We start from the raw sequence: 14,555 nt of genomic DNA on the forward strand, positions 1-14,555 counted from the left end.
TGCAAAGAAGAATAAGAGAAGACTGATCAGAGTCAATGAAGAAACAAGAGAGAGTGCAGATGACATAAAAAAAACTGTTCACAGAAGTGCTGGCAGAAAACTTCCCAAGCAGGGGAAAAGAACTTGACATACAGATAAGTGAGGCATATAGGACTCCAAAAAGCCTTGATAAAAAATAAAGATCTACACACAGGCATATAATAGTTAAGATTCCAGAAACCCAACAGAACAACAAAATTCTACAAGCAGTGAGAGAAAAGAAACAAATCACATACAAAGGAAAGCCCATCAGAATCACAGCAGACTTCTCAACACAAACTCCTAAGGCAAGAAGAGCTTGGAGTGACGTATTTCAAGCCCTAAAGGAAAACAGCTTCCAACCCAGATTGATGTACCCTGCAAAACTATCTTTCAGAACTGGTGGAGAAATAAGTTACTTTCATGACAAAGAGCACCTTAGGAACTTTGTGAATACCAAACCAGCACTCCAAAAAATTTTAGACAATATCCTAGGAAAAGACAATGAGGATCACAACCCCAGGAAGCCCAGCAAAATGAATTCATTGGGCACATCAAGAAATTAAACTCAAAAGGGGGAGAATTCAAAAAAAGAAAAAGTCATGACAATGATAACTCAATACATATCAGTTATAACTGTCAATGTTAATGGTCTCAATTCACCAATCAAAAGAAATAGACTGGCAGAATGGGTCAAGAAGCAAGATCCAACAATATGCTGCATACAAGAAACACACTTAATTCAAAAAGAAACTCATAGACTGAAAGTTAAAGGGTGGAAAACAATACTCCATGTGACAGGAACCTGAAAAAAAGCAGGAGTAGCTATCCTCTTTGCAGATCAAGTGGATTTCAAACCAACACTGATTAAGAGAGATAAAGAAGGACACTACATCCTTGTACAACCCAAGAGGAAGAGATAACAATCATAAATATCTATGCACCAAATACTAGTGCACCCAACTGCATAAAACAAATACTAACAGACATGAAAGATCATATAAGCACTAATACAATTGTAGTTGGGGACCTCAATACCCCACTGTCACAAATAGATAGATCAACTAGACAAAAAGTGAGCAACAAAATACTAGAACTCAATCAAACTCTTGAACAAATGAACTTAACAGATGTTTACAGAGTCTTCCACCTCACAAAATCAGAATACACATTCTTCTCAGCTGCACATGGGTCATTCTCCAAAATAGACCACATACTCACACATAGAACATGTTTAAGTAAGTGCAAAGGAATTGAAGTTATCCCCTGTATATTATTAGACCATAGTGCAATGAAATTGGAGATCAATAGCAAAAGAATCTGCAAAAATTTCATAAACATGTGGAAATTGAACAACACACTTCTGAATAACCAATGGGTCACAGAGGAAATTAAAGAAGAAATCAGGGCTTCTAGGTGTTGCTGCAGCCGCAGCCACCAGCACCGCCACTGCCACCAGCACCGCCACCGCTGCCACCACCTCAGAAACCGGGCCTGGGGGTGGGTGGGGCCTCATATGGAGCCTCCGCCCCCTGGAGCTGCCAAAGCTGCCACCGCACTACTCACAGGTACCCCTGGGATGGTGTGAGCGCTCCCCCCGCGATGGACCCATCTGTGACACTGTGGCAGTTTCTGCTGCAGCTGTTGAGAGAGCAAGGCAGTGGGCACATCATCTCATGGACCTCGCAGGATGGTGGTGAGTTCAAACTGGTGGATGCAGAGGAGGTGGCCCGGCTGTGGGGACTGCGCAAGAACAAGACCAACGTGAATTATGACAAGCTCAGCCGAGCTTTGCGGTACTACTATGACAAGAATATCATCCGCAAGGTGAGTGGCCAGAAGTTCATCTACAAGTTTGTGTCCTACCCTGAGGTTGCACGGTGCTCCACAGAGGACTGCCCACCGCAGCCTGAGGTGTCTGTAACCTCTAGTGTGGCAAATGTGGCCCCTGCTGCTGTACACACAGCCCCTGGGGGCAGTGCCTCCAGAAAGCCAGGCACACCCAAGGGTACAGGAATGGCAGGCCCAGGAGGTTTGGCACGCAGCAGCCGAAATGAATACATGCGCTTAGGCCTCTATTCCACCTTCACCATCCAGTCCCTGCAGCCACAGCCACAGCCACCCCCTCATCCTCAGCCTGCCTCGGTGCTCCCCAGGACCACCCCTGCAGGAACAGCAGTGCCCCCCTCAGGGAGCAGGAGCACCAGTCCAAACCCGTTGGAGGCCTGCCTGGAGGCAGAAGAGGCCAGCCTGCCTCTGCAAGTCATCCTGACTCCACCTGAGGTTCCAAACCTGAAATCGGAAGAGCTGAATGTGGAGCCAGGTTTGGGCCGGTCACTTCCCCCAGAAGTGAAGGTGGAAGGGCCCAAGGAAGAGTTAGAACCTGCTAGGGAAGCGGGGTTTGTGCCAGAATCTGCCAAGGCTGAGCCAGAAGTCCCTCCTGAGGAGGGTGTGCCGGCCCGGCTGCCCTCTGTTATGGAGACTACAGCACAAGTGGGTGGCCATGCGGCCTCCACCCCTGAGATCACTCAGCCACAGAAAAGTCGGAAGCCCCGGGACCTGGGGCTTCCACTCAGCCTGAGCCTGCTGGGTGGACCAGGACCCAAACGGACTCCAGGATCAGGAACTGGCTCTGGTTTGCAGGCACCAGGGCCAGCACTGATGCCATCCCTGCTACCTACACATACACTGACCCTGGTGCTGCTGACGCCCAGCTCGCTGCCCCCAGCATTCACTTCTGGAGCACCCTGAGTCCCATCGCACCCCATAGCCCAGCCAAACTCTCCTTCCAGTTTCCGTCCAGTGGCAGCGCCCATGTGCACATCCCTTCCATCAGCGTGGATGGCCTCTCGATCCCCGTGGTGCTCTCACCAGGGCCCCAGAAGCCATGACTACCACCACCACTGCCCCTTCCAGGGTCACTCCATCCATGCCGCTGGACTTCTCTCTAGCCAGCCATCTCAAGGAGAACCATAGCTCATCTGACAGACTTGTGCTCTGGTTGTGGTGGGGTGGGATTCCTGGGAAGAATGATCTCTTTTACTAACTCGTCCATGGAAAACACACTGTTTCTCTCTTCTTCGTCAGTCCCCCAGTGGCCACCCTTACACATCTCCTACTTCAGTAGTAGGGATGGCTTATTTATTTATTTTTTGAAGGCCACTGGGAGGAACCTGGCCCAACCCTTTTAGGGGGGTAGTTAAGACATCTCCCCCATCTCCCCACTTTTTTCCCCAAGGCAAGACAATCAGGGTCTGGCTTGAGAAAGACCTTTCTTTATTTATTTCTTGGCCTGCCCTTGGGGAGATGAGGGAGCCCTGTCTACATTTTGGGGTGTGGGTAGAAGAGCTAGTTTGTTTTGTTTTGTTATGCCTGGCCATACCCAAGGATCCAGGAAAAATTTGTATGGTTTCATAGTTTGGGAGTCCTGGCCAAGGAGGAATTAATTGCACCCTTGGAAGTTGAATTGCCACCTCTCCAACCTCTCTCTCAGACACCTTGTCCTTTTATCAACTAACATTTTGGCCAGAGATCAACACCCCTTTTGTTCTTCTCCTCGCTGAGAAGCCATTCCTTTGTCTGCCAAACTTCCTAGGGTCCTGCCTGTTACCTCCCAATGGAGGGTTTTCTTGGGAGGTGGTCCCTGTCTGGGGGACCCCTCCAGCCAATACTCCAGGTCTTCCTGTCTCCCACCCCCTGCCATTTTGATAGTATAATCTATTTTTAAATGGGGCTTTTCAAAAAAGGAGAGGGAGGTATCTCTTCCTATATCTGATGGGGTGGGTGGGTGGGAAGGAAGGGATTTGGGGGGACTCTTCCTGCTGCCCCTAAGTGTTTATTTTTGATATCAAACATGTATTTTTAGCTCCCTCCCTCCCAGCCCCCCAATTTCCTGCAGGCGGGTACAAAGGACCCTTTAAGTGTCCCTGGAGTTGGGAGGGAGGAATGGGGGACATAAAACCTGTCTTGTCTCAATTCCAGGCTAGAAAGGGTGGGTTGAAAGACTCCTGAGCTCACCTCCTGTCAGCACCAGCCCGGGCTGGGGACCTGGGGGTTGGTGATTTCGGAGACAATGCTGAGCTCATCTCCAATGTTTGTTTTATTTCCCCCAAATGGACCTTTTTTTCTAAAGAGTCCCAGAGAATGGGGAATTGTTCCTGTAAATATATATTTTTAAAGGTGAAAACAAAAAAGAAGAAATCAGACAGTTCCTTCAATTAAATGACAATGACAATACAACATATCGGAATCTATGGGACACAATGAAAGCAGTCTTATGAGGGAAATTTCTAGCAGTGAATACACATATTAGGAAAACCGTGCGAGCCCAATTAAACAACCTGATGCTAAACCTCAAGCTTCTAGAAAAAGAAGAGCAGGATAACCCCAAAGCTCATACAAGGGAGGAAATTATAAAGATCAGAGCAGAAATCAATACAATGGAGACTAAGAGAACAATACCAAAAATCAATGAAGCCAAGAGTTGGTTCTTCAAAAGAATCAACAAAATTGACAAACCCTTAGCCAACCTTATCAGGAAAAGGAAAGAAAAGGCCCAAATCCATGCAATTAGGAATGAAAAAGATGAAATTACAATGGACCCAGCAGAAATCCAGCAGATCATCAATACCTACTACAAGAACCTATATGCCAATAAGATGGAAAACACAGATGAAATGGACAGATTCCTAGATGTGTATGAATTACCAAAGCTGAACAAAGAAGACCTAAAAATTCTAAGCAACCCAATATCAATCAATGAAATTGAAAACGCAATTAAAAACTTACCAACTAAGAAAAGCCCGGGTCCTGATGGCTTCACTGCTGAATTCTACAAGACATTTAGAGAGGAACTGCTGCCACTACTGTTTAAACTCTTCAATGAAATTGAAAAGGAAGCAATACTTCCCAGTACCAAAAAAAAAGATGCTCCCCAATCTCTTACAGCTGTAAATTCTTTGATAATACATCAAGTGATTACATATCAGTTGGGCAGGGTAGGTAGAAAGCCTTATTGAAGACCCATTTTTTAAGAAAGCAGGCATTATCAAGGAGTTGGGGTGGCAAACAGTTGGGCAGGACAAACCATAGGAAACATTGTTGGCAAAGGATAAAAGCAGACCTTCTGGGCATGGCTAGGGTAGTGGCAGAACCAACAGCAGACCAGGAGTAAGATTCAAATCACACACAGCCTCTCAGAAGTAACTGAATGGCCCACACATGGGAAACCTCAAACCTTACAATTACCTGTGCCCAACATTAGATAAGGAAAAGTCCTGATAGGCCCGTTGGCCCACTGAGACCTAGGCCAAGGAGAGGTGGATTAAAGGAGGCACACCTAGAACCACAGGATGAGGTGTGTCTGGATAAATTGCTAACATATTGACTAGGCAAACAACGTTCCCACACACACCCCATCTAGAATGGACAACTCAAGACCTGCACATGGAAATGCCCTTCACACAACCCCAAAACCCATCTGAACCCTTGTGTAATTAATACAAAAATTGACTAGAACACTTGCCCTTAAATGCAATCACCCAGTCACCAGAGCTTCTTGGCAGGCCTACTAGGATCTAGAGCCATGCTGGGTGCTGGCTGGTGTCCTCAAAGACTTCCCAACTGCCAAAGAGGAAACAGTAGAGGGGAGGAAAGCCTCTTTCCCTCTACCCTCCTAGGTCCTTTGGTCAGGGCCTATAAATGAGAGTGAAAAGACAGATTAATGAGAGGAAAAACAAACAGCAGTTTGTAAACTTGTACATCCTGCTTCCACACCAGAGCACTCAAAGAGGTGGTTAGAATTGGGGGTCAGTGTACCTGAAAGCAGGAGAAGGCAGGGGAGGGGAGCCCCTGGCACATAAACAAGGGGTTGTTAGGGAAGATAACTGGGCTTTGGAGAAGAGATCACAGACAGGATGGTCTCCTGGCATGCTCTGTTTGGGTGACTTGGAGACACAGAGATTACACAGTTGCTCTCCAGGAGGGAATTTATGATAATTAAGTTCTTTTGAGAAGCTAGGCTTTTAGACCCATAAGGGATTTCAGCAACTTGAATGCCTTCAGCTCCAAATAATTCTTATGCTAAAATACCACATTTTTGGGGTGGCATGTCCTGGGCCCCTTCACAGGAAATAACAATGCAGGACAGTCACAGGGCACTCAGTGCAAGAAGAGCCAAGGGCTGCCCACCTCAGGATCCCCACAGATGGTACTGCAAGATGCAGGCCCTTCACTGTAACTTCAGGCTCCCAGAAGCCTCTGGGACTACAACCTTGCCTAAACTCAGGCAGGGAGGACAGAGAGGCAGAAGGGAAGTTCCCAAGCTCGCTGGGCAAAGTATTGGACCCCTTCTCCCCTCAAGGTGGCTCTCTCATCTGCCTCATGTGTGACCGGGGGCGGGGTGGAGGGGGGGGCAGCCTCTTGTCCAGGACAAGAGACTCAGCCTGTCAGGCCAACACCTTCTGCCAGCATGAGATTAATAGACTTTTAAAAAGAAAAGAAAACCAGAAAGGCCACGTGCATGTCCTCCCACCTACCCACCCTAGGAAAAAGGGAAGCCTTTTATTCTCCTTTTGCCAAACTTTGTTTGGCTGGAAGAAGCTTCTTTTTACCAAAGCCTCCGGCTCTTTACCAGCCAGGGCCAAACAAAGAAGCTTAGAGAACCTGGGAACAAGTAAACCAAAACAGCCCTCAGAGAGCTAGGACAGGAAGGCCCCATTTCGCAGCCAACTTCCATCCTGCCTATCTCACTGAGCCCAGCCAGCGAAGCCTCAGATAAAGCCAGCAAGGTAGGCTCTGTCCGCATCGCATCAGGCTAAAGAATCCATCCAGAGAACTTGTCTCCCCCGCCCACCCCACCTCCTTCTTAAAATTATTAACATTCACTTAAAAGGAAGAAGAGGGAGAGGGGCTCAGAGCTCGCCCTCTTTTCAAATTGCGAGAGAAGAGCCCCACCCCCTTATCACAGCAGGTGCACCAGCCACTCACAAAACACAGAGGCAGTGTGGAGCTGAAAGGCTAAGAAATTACTTGTTCTCTTTGTCAGCTGCTCCTACAGCCCTTGCAAATCCTGCTTTGGAGAGAGATATTGTGTCCCTTGGTTTAAAAAATAAAACAGGGGCAGAAGGGAGGTTTAAAGTTGCTAGTAGGGGAAGGGGAAGGAGAACAGGAAGATTGGGAAGCAAGAGTGGGGAGGGCTTGTGTGCTGAAGTCATTTGGGACCTGGTGGCTAGATTAAACGGTCGGTTTTGAACTTTTTGGAAAACTCTGGGTGCACATCCTTGGCTGCATGGGCAGGATTGGGGTGGAGATGACATCCAGACTGGCTAAAACACACACCAGAATGACCAGAGAGCAGCCGTAAGAAAAACACACTCCATGTATATTAAAGAAAAATAAATTTAAACTCTTGCTCAGCCCCTGCCTTCTGCATCAGAGGAAGCTAATTGATTTCAACCTCCTGGGAGGTCCACCTTTGGGAGGGTGTGTCTTCAAAATGACATGTCAGCTGATTTTTCAACCTGCCACTTGGCTATGATGGTATTGGCCAAGTGGCCACCAGCATCTGAGTCTCAGAGTCCTCTAGTGTCTTCTTCCTCGGCTCTCAAATCTGCAGAGGGAACCTGCCAGCTTCAACAGCCCTCACGGTGGGGAAGCAGATCTGGTCCAGGCCAAGCATAAGCTGACTTGGAAAATGTGACTACACTGAACTTTCTTCTCCTTGCAAAAGTCTCCATCATTATCAAGGGACAGTTATTTGTTGTGCTTAAAAATAAAGATAAGACAGTGGAAGTAATGGCCTCAGCATGTCCCTTTGCCAGTGATGCCCCAAGGAAGCCATCAGAAGATGGGATCCCAGGCTACAAAGCAAGCTGGGTCTGAGAGTTTTGCAATGATCCTGCCATTGAAAGGAATGGCTCGATCTGAACTCAGAATATGCAAGGGCAACCATGACAGATGATTAATAAGGGAATGTAGGAATATGGCAGCATGAATCCCTTTTTTTGCTCATTTTTTAGTGTTTCTGTGAACTCTAAGAACTAAAACCATCTACGTCTACACACAGCTTTGGACACTGAGGACTAACATTACTCTGTCCCACCTCCGTGAGCCCCATCTAACATCCGACATCAACATGACTTCCCTACTCTACTCTTCATCAGTATGGCTTTACTGTTTCTGCAGAAGTTAGTGGCAACTGTCCTGGCTGCTCATTACAGGGACTTCCTGAAGGACACGTTGACTCTCCAGTGGAAAATAGACAGGCCAGGCCCTAAAAGTTCTCAACTCCTCACCTCAAAATCCTCACCCCACTGCTCCTGGGTCCCTGTGTTGCAATCCCCCTCCATTCTAATCGAGCCTCCACCCTGAAAAGATGTGACTTAAACTAAATGTCCAATTCTAAGCTCATTTCCTCCTGCCTTGCCATTCCTTCTGGTAACACAGCTGAAGCTGTAAGTGGGATCTCCCTGACCATGGTGAGCACAGGTTGTTTGAGGAACCAGCTTCTGCTAATCCAGAATAAAGGACTGCCTAAACTCTCCTTATCTGCCTAAAAGCAGATCCTCCCAAAAGAATGCAACTGCCATAAAACCCCTCCGCAGGAGTTTCACAATCAGCAAACACTGACTCCTATTACCAGACAGAAGTCCAGGACAGTACCAGGATAAGAAATCAAGGAAATGGACACTATTTTAGGACCATCATATCTCCCGTCTATTCTCCTAAAGGCCAATTTATCTTTCCTAAAAGCCATTTGTTTTCCCATAAGTGCCTCTTCTCACCCTCCCATTCCCCTATTAAGATCTTATAAAGCTCTAAGTTTTAACAACCTCTTTGAAATCATTTTCTGTGAATTCTTGTGTACTTAAATGAATAAAAATCTATCTGTTCTCTTGCTAATTGGTCTTTTGCCAGTTTAATTTTGCAGGTCTACGTTGCAGAACATAGAAGGGTACAGGGGAAGATTTTCTTCCCTTCAGTACAACAAATTAGAGGAAAGGCATGTGTGGACAAGACCAGTAGAGAAAAAGTGATACCCATGATGAAAGCCAGCAATACTAAGTAGTAAATATTAACTCACTCAAGTCAAAATTACTGAGCAGGTAACTTTTTGAATACTCTGGCATTGAAAAAAAGATATATTCCCAGATCTTTATGAATTCCCACATTCAATCTCTTCCATGAAACTTCTGTCTGCCTAAGAACTATATTTATTAGACCTCTTTGCTCCATAAGCAGCCCTAGAAACTACATTTCTTTCCTAGGCCTTTTTCTTTTTCTTCCTATTCTTTTTAAAAGATGAATAGACTTTATCTTTTAGAAGACTTTTATTTATATAAAAATTAAGGAAATAGTACAAATAGTTCCATCCATCCTCTACTCCCCATAGTCCATTTCCCCTACTATTCATATCTTTCACTAGTAGGGCACATTTGTTACAATTAAAAGAACCAATATTGATATATGATTATTAACTGAAGTCCATACTTTATTCAGATTTCCTTCCATCATTATTAACTAAAGTCCATACTTTTATTCAGATCTAGTTTTTATCAAATTTCCTTTTTCTGTTCCAGGATCCCATTCAGGAAACCACATTACATTTCACTGTATGTCACTTTGGGTCATTGTTGGCTAATGACAGTTTATCAGACTTTCCTCATTTTTGATGACCTTAGCATATTTGAGGAGGACTGGTCAGGTATTATGAAGATATCCTTCTTTGGGGATTTGCCTACTGATTTCCTCATAACTAGACTGGGGTTATGAGTTTAGGGGAAGAAGATCACAGGTACAATTTTCAACAGATCAGATCAAGGCTGGACTCTCAACATGATGTAGCACTGTTGAAGTTGACCTCAATCACCTAGTAAGGCGGCAGTTGACAGGCTGCATCTGACAAGTGCACTGTGAACTTACTCTTTTTGCCACTCTTCCATACTGTACTCTTCGGAAAGCAGTGTCTGTGAGCAGCGCACACTTGAGGGAGGAGTTACCTCCCATTGCTTGAAGACCCAAATATCTATATAAATTATTCAGAAATTTTCCACATAGATTTGTTCCTTCTTTCAATGTATTACTTTATTCAGTCACTTACTTACATAGGCATGGACCCAGATATTTATTCTATACCCCAGTACTATTCTATAACCCAGTACTACTCTTTCATAAAATAGCTCACATTGTTGCAACTTTGCCATTTGGAGCTCTTCTGACTGGGCCCTGTGTCTCTCTGAAATGCCCCCAGTGTTGTGGGACTTCGAAGATTTTTTTTTAAAGCATTCCCTTACTTGCTAGAGCTATAAGACATTCCCAGTCATCTTGTACACTTCCTGCGCCAGACATAGAATCAGTTGTTTCTCTAAGAACCTCCTAGACCATTTTTCATGAAGAAATTGAGTTTCTATCACAAGAGATACAGTGCAGAAAGAGCAGGAGAGAAAAAAGTCTAATTGAGAAGCTGATGAAAGCTGAGTGACTGAGAGGGGCTTGTTGGTGCCTGAAGGCCCAGGTACCCTGGTGTAAGTAAGACTCGAGTTCATGCTTCCATTTTTATTTGTAATATCTTACCATTCATCTGATTAATGCATTTGTGTGCAATTATTTTAGAACTGTATGCCTCAGTAAATTACAAAGTACTTCATGCCATTGTCATTCTAGAACCGTTTGGGAGTAGTTCAAACTACAAATGTTAAATTCAGAGATTTAAAAAGCCAACAACAAACAACTTAACATCTCAGCTGTGCTAGTTTTCTATACCCTGCTCTTAGCCAATGATCTGGGCCCGGAGGCCCCACTTTTTTGTTTTTGGTGATGGTGCTGCAGGTCAAACTCAGGGCTTCCTGCATGCTAGGCAAGCACTCTATCACTGAGCCATACTCTCGGGCCCAATACTGCCATTTGACTTGTCATTATAAACCCATCTCCTCTGTGCAATGTTACCTGACTGAATTCTTCCTACTGAGTCAATGACGAATATCCCACCATTGGCATCTTAATTACATATATATTTTAATAAAGGCCTTTGGAAATTTTAGAAAGCTAGGATTTAGATCTAGTCATTCTGGCTCCAATGTCCATGCTCTTTAACAATATAGTGACTCTGAATACCATAATTTTAATTTATTCTGCAAACATTCATTGAGTGCCTGCTCTTGGCCTGTTTTGTCTCCAACAGATGGAAGAAGAATGTATTATGGGGACATCAGAGGCAAGCTCAAAGGCTTATGCTCAGAGCCCTCACCTCGCTTTCCTTCTCGCCCTCAGACATCCCGTCTGCAGCTCATACACATTCACCACAACAACCCATGGCCATTCCTCAGCATACCCTCTGGTCTCTTGCCTCTCAGGGTCTGTTCAAGCTGCTACTAACAGTGAAATTCTTCTTCCTCCTGCTACCCAGTGAAATTTTCCCTCCATAAGGCTCACCCCTAATCCTATCTTCTCTATGAAGTTTCCAGAGCTCCTGGATACAATCCATCTCTCCTTCTCTTGTACATATAGGCACTTTCTTTGTGCATTTATTATAAAACTCTCACGGATGGTGTCTTAAAAACAGACAGTGTGCCTTTTCCATCTTCTACTTCCAGTACTCATACATATATGCACAATATAACACTCTATTGTGATAACAATATAACACTCTAAAAACACCTGTTGAAATGGATGAATGACATGTCTGGGAGCCCTCAGGATCCTAGCTCGATCCTATAGACACAGTTCCAGTTTTCAAGAAGCTGATGGTCTAATTGAAGAGATGCTGGAGAAAAAAACAACCACAAATAACACTGATAGGAAGGCAGGAGATGAGGTAGAAACAAAGCAACTGAAGACCTAGGATGGAGTCCTGGCTCCAACACCAACTCTGTGAACAAATAGTTCATTCTTCTGAGCCTCAGTTTCATACCCAGTAAGATGAGGACTGATGGTGTGCAGGTTTCTGCCAGCTCTAATAGCTATAATGAGTCTAGGAGTAGGTTAGAGATGCCAAGAATGCTTTCTCAACAGTGTGATAGGGCTCAGGACATGCTACCCCAAACTAAGGTGCCTTGACATTTAAGAAAACAGCAGAAGCAAGAAGGTCACTACTCTTCTATTCCCCCACCCCACATCTCTGCCTTGAAGCAGGTCCTAAAACACTCATGGGAGAGATGCCTCCCTATACCCAGAGGAAAGGAATGCCCTTATCTTGGGAGATACCAGGGTAGGGGAGAATCTGAACAAACAGGCCTTGCTAAGTCCCTGGAATGTTACCATCCTCTTACACCCCCTTTGTCCTATGACTGTCACCTCCCCCTCAACCTAAGCACAAAAACATACACGTTTCCCCATTTCTTTGGTTGTTCATTTCCAAAGGCTCCTGGTGTCCTATAAAGCTTATGTTAAATAATGTTGTGTCCTTTCCTCTTGTTAATCTAACTTCTGGCACAGGAGCCTCAACAGGATCCTTGCAATGGGTGAAGAGAAGAAATCTTTCCTTCTCCAAGTACATCCTACAAGATGGATGTCACGTTCCAGCCTCTCAGCCTCAAGCTGCAGATACCGCTCTCTGTGCCATCAAGAAGCCATGGACTAGGATACAAAATGAAAGAAACAAAATACAGATGCACACACTTTGGGAAAGTGTTGCAGTACTAGCAAGTTATAATGACAGATCCACTAGAGAGGGGCTGGCCCTGAGTGGAGCCCAGGAGGAGGGCTGGGAAGGAAGAGGTGATTAGGGCTTACCCATCCATGAATCTGGCCACCAACACCATCATTACAGCCACTCACTCAAGTGCCAGCCTGCCCTTTTCTCAGCCTGAAGTCTCCCTCAGAGCCATCCAATGAATCTCACTGATTCTCTGAAAACTGAGCAACATTCTAATGACTAGTTGGGCTTTCCAATTTGTGGTATAATGAGAGAGAGAAAACCTCCTTTAGCAGCTGGAATAAGACTTCCTCTCAAGGACAGTCCTATATTTACCAAGAAGCAATCTGTTGGTTTGCCACATGGGTTAAGAAATGAGAATCCAAGCAATAAAAAAATAGTGCAGCTCTGTCTTCTTAGGAAGTTAGTTTCCAATATATGACAGTCTTTTCTTTTGTGAGCATTCCAATGGTTCAAGTCTATAAGCTTGGCTATGAGTTCAGTCACAGTGAAAATTACCTGGCATGATGAATATGTAAAGAATTCGAAAATTATAGGAAAATCAGAATTAAGTATGCAAGGTAGAAGGAAAAGAGCAACCAAAGAGTTTGAGCCCTGGGTGGAAAGTGAGGGGAACTGGGAGAAAACAAAAATACCTAATGAGGTGCCAGCTATGGCCAAGGCCAGCCTGGGCTATATAGAGAAACCTTGTCTCAAAAACACAAAAAAGAAAAAGAGAAAGAAATATCTAATGGAGACTTTTAGTTGCTTGTTGTTGAGTATATGGCAGAAGTCTCCCTGGTTTTGCTCAATGAGCTAGCAGTAAAGATTCACTCTGCTGATCCCAGGCTCCTAGGGCAGAAAAGCTCAGCTGGTCCCAGAACCTGGAAGGAAGCTCCCCGCCTCCATCCCAGGCTCCTAGGGCAGAGAAGGTGAGCCAGTCCCAGCACCTGGAAGGAAGCTCCCTGCCTCCATCCTAGGGTCCTAGGGCAGAGAAGCTGAGCTGGTCCCAGCACCTGGAAGGAAGCTCCCCCACTGCCATCCCAAGCTCCTAGGGCAGAGAAGGTGAGCCATGTGGGCGCCAGAAGCACCCCCTCCCGTGGAAATGAGAAGACACATAAACAAGTCTCAAAAACAGACTTCTGGATCACCTACAGCAACCCCAAAGGGAAATGAGATGGAACACTGTGATACTCAACCACCTGGACTCTCTGAACTGGCAACAAAAGAGGATCTGGGAAAAATGAAATCAGAAATAATTACTCAGATAACAGCAAAGATTTTACTCATGGTGCAAGACATGATTAATAAATCTAGAGAGGACACAAATAAAAAAATAGAGGATCTGAGGAACATGATGGAATCCCAACATAGGAAACAAATGGAATCCATAAAACAGATACAAACAGACTTCCAAGAGATTAAAAACTCCATCGAAAGTCTGTGCAACAGAATGAACCAATGTGAGGATAGAATTTCACATATAGAAGATAAGATTGCAATTAGTGAACAGGAAAAGAAAAATTGCTTTAAAATTGTAAGGGAATACGAGAAATCAATCCAGCAGCTGCTAGACGATGCAAAGAAGAAGAACATAAGACTGATTGGAGTCAATGAAGAAAGAAGAGAGAGTACTGATGACATAAAAAAACTGTTCACAGAAGTGATGGCAGAAAACTTCCCAAGGAGGGGAAAAGAACTTGACATACAGATAAGGGAGGCATATAGGACTCCAGATAGCCTTAATCAAAAAACATCTACACATAGGCATATAATAGTTAGGATTCCAGAAATCCAACAGAAGAACAAAATTCTACAAGCAGTGAGAGAAAAGAAACAAATCACATACAAAGAAAAGCCCATCAGAATCACCCAGACTTCTCAATGCAAACCCTCAAGGCAAGAA

At 44.8% G+C, this 14,555-nt stretch overlaps 1 long non-coding RNA gene and 1 pseudogene across 1 annotated transcript in view; one reads left to right on the top strand and one right to left on the bottom strand.

Moving 5' to 3' along the window:
- LOC110349724 (uncharacterized) overlaps nucleotides 1–14,555 on the bottom strand; it is a 537,013-nt gene that overhangs the window by 358,991 nt on the left and 163,467 nt on the right. The window lies entirely within an intron of this gene.
- On the top strand, nucleotides 1,572–3,744 carry LOC101715345 (ETS domain-containing protein Elk-1 pseudogene; annotated as a pseudogene).

This window comes from Heterocephalus glaber, unplaced genomic scaffold (assembly GCF_053883595.1).
Source record: "Heterocephalus glaber isolate CG9 unplaced genomic scaffold, H.glaber_assembly_v1.0 deba00001472, whole genome shotgun sequence".
NCBI lineage: Eukaryota > Metazoa > Chordata > Mammalia > Rodentia > Bathyergidae > Heterocephalus > Heterocephalus glaber.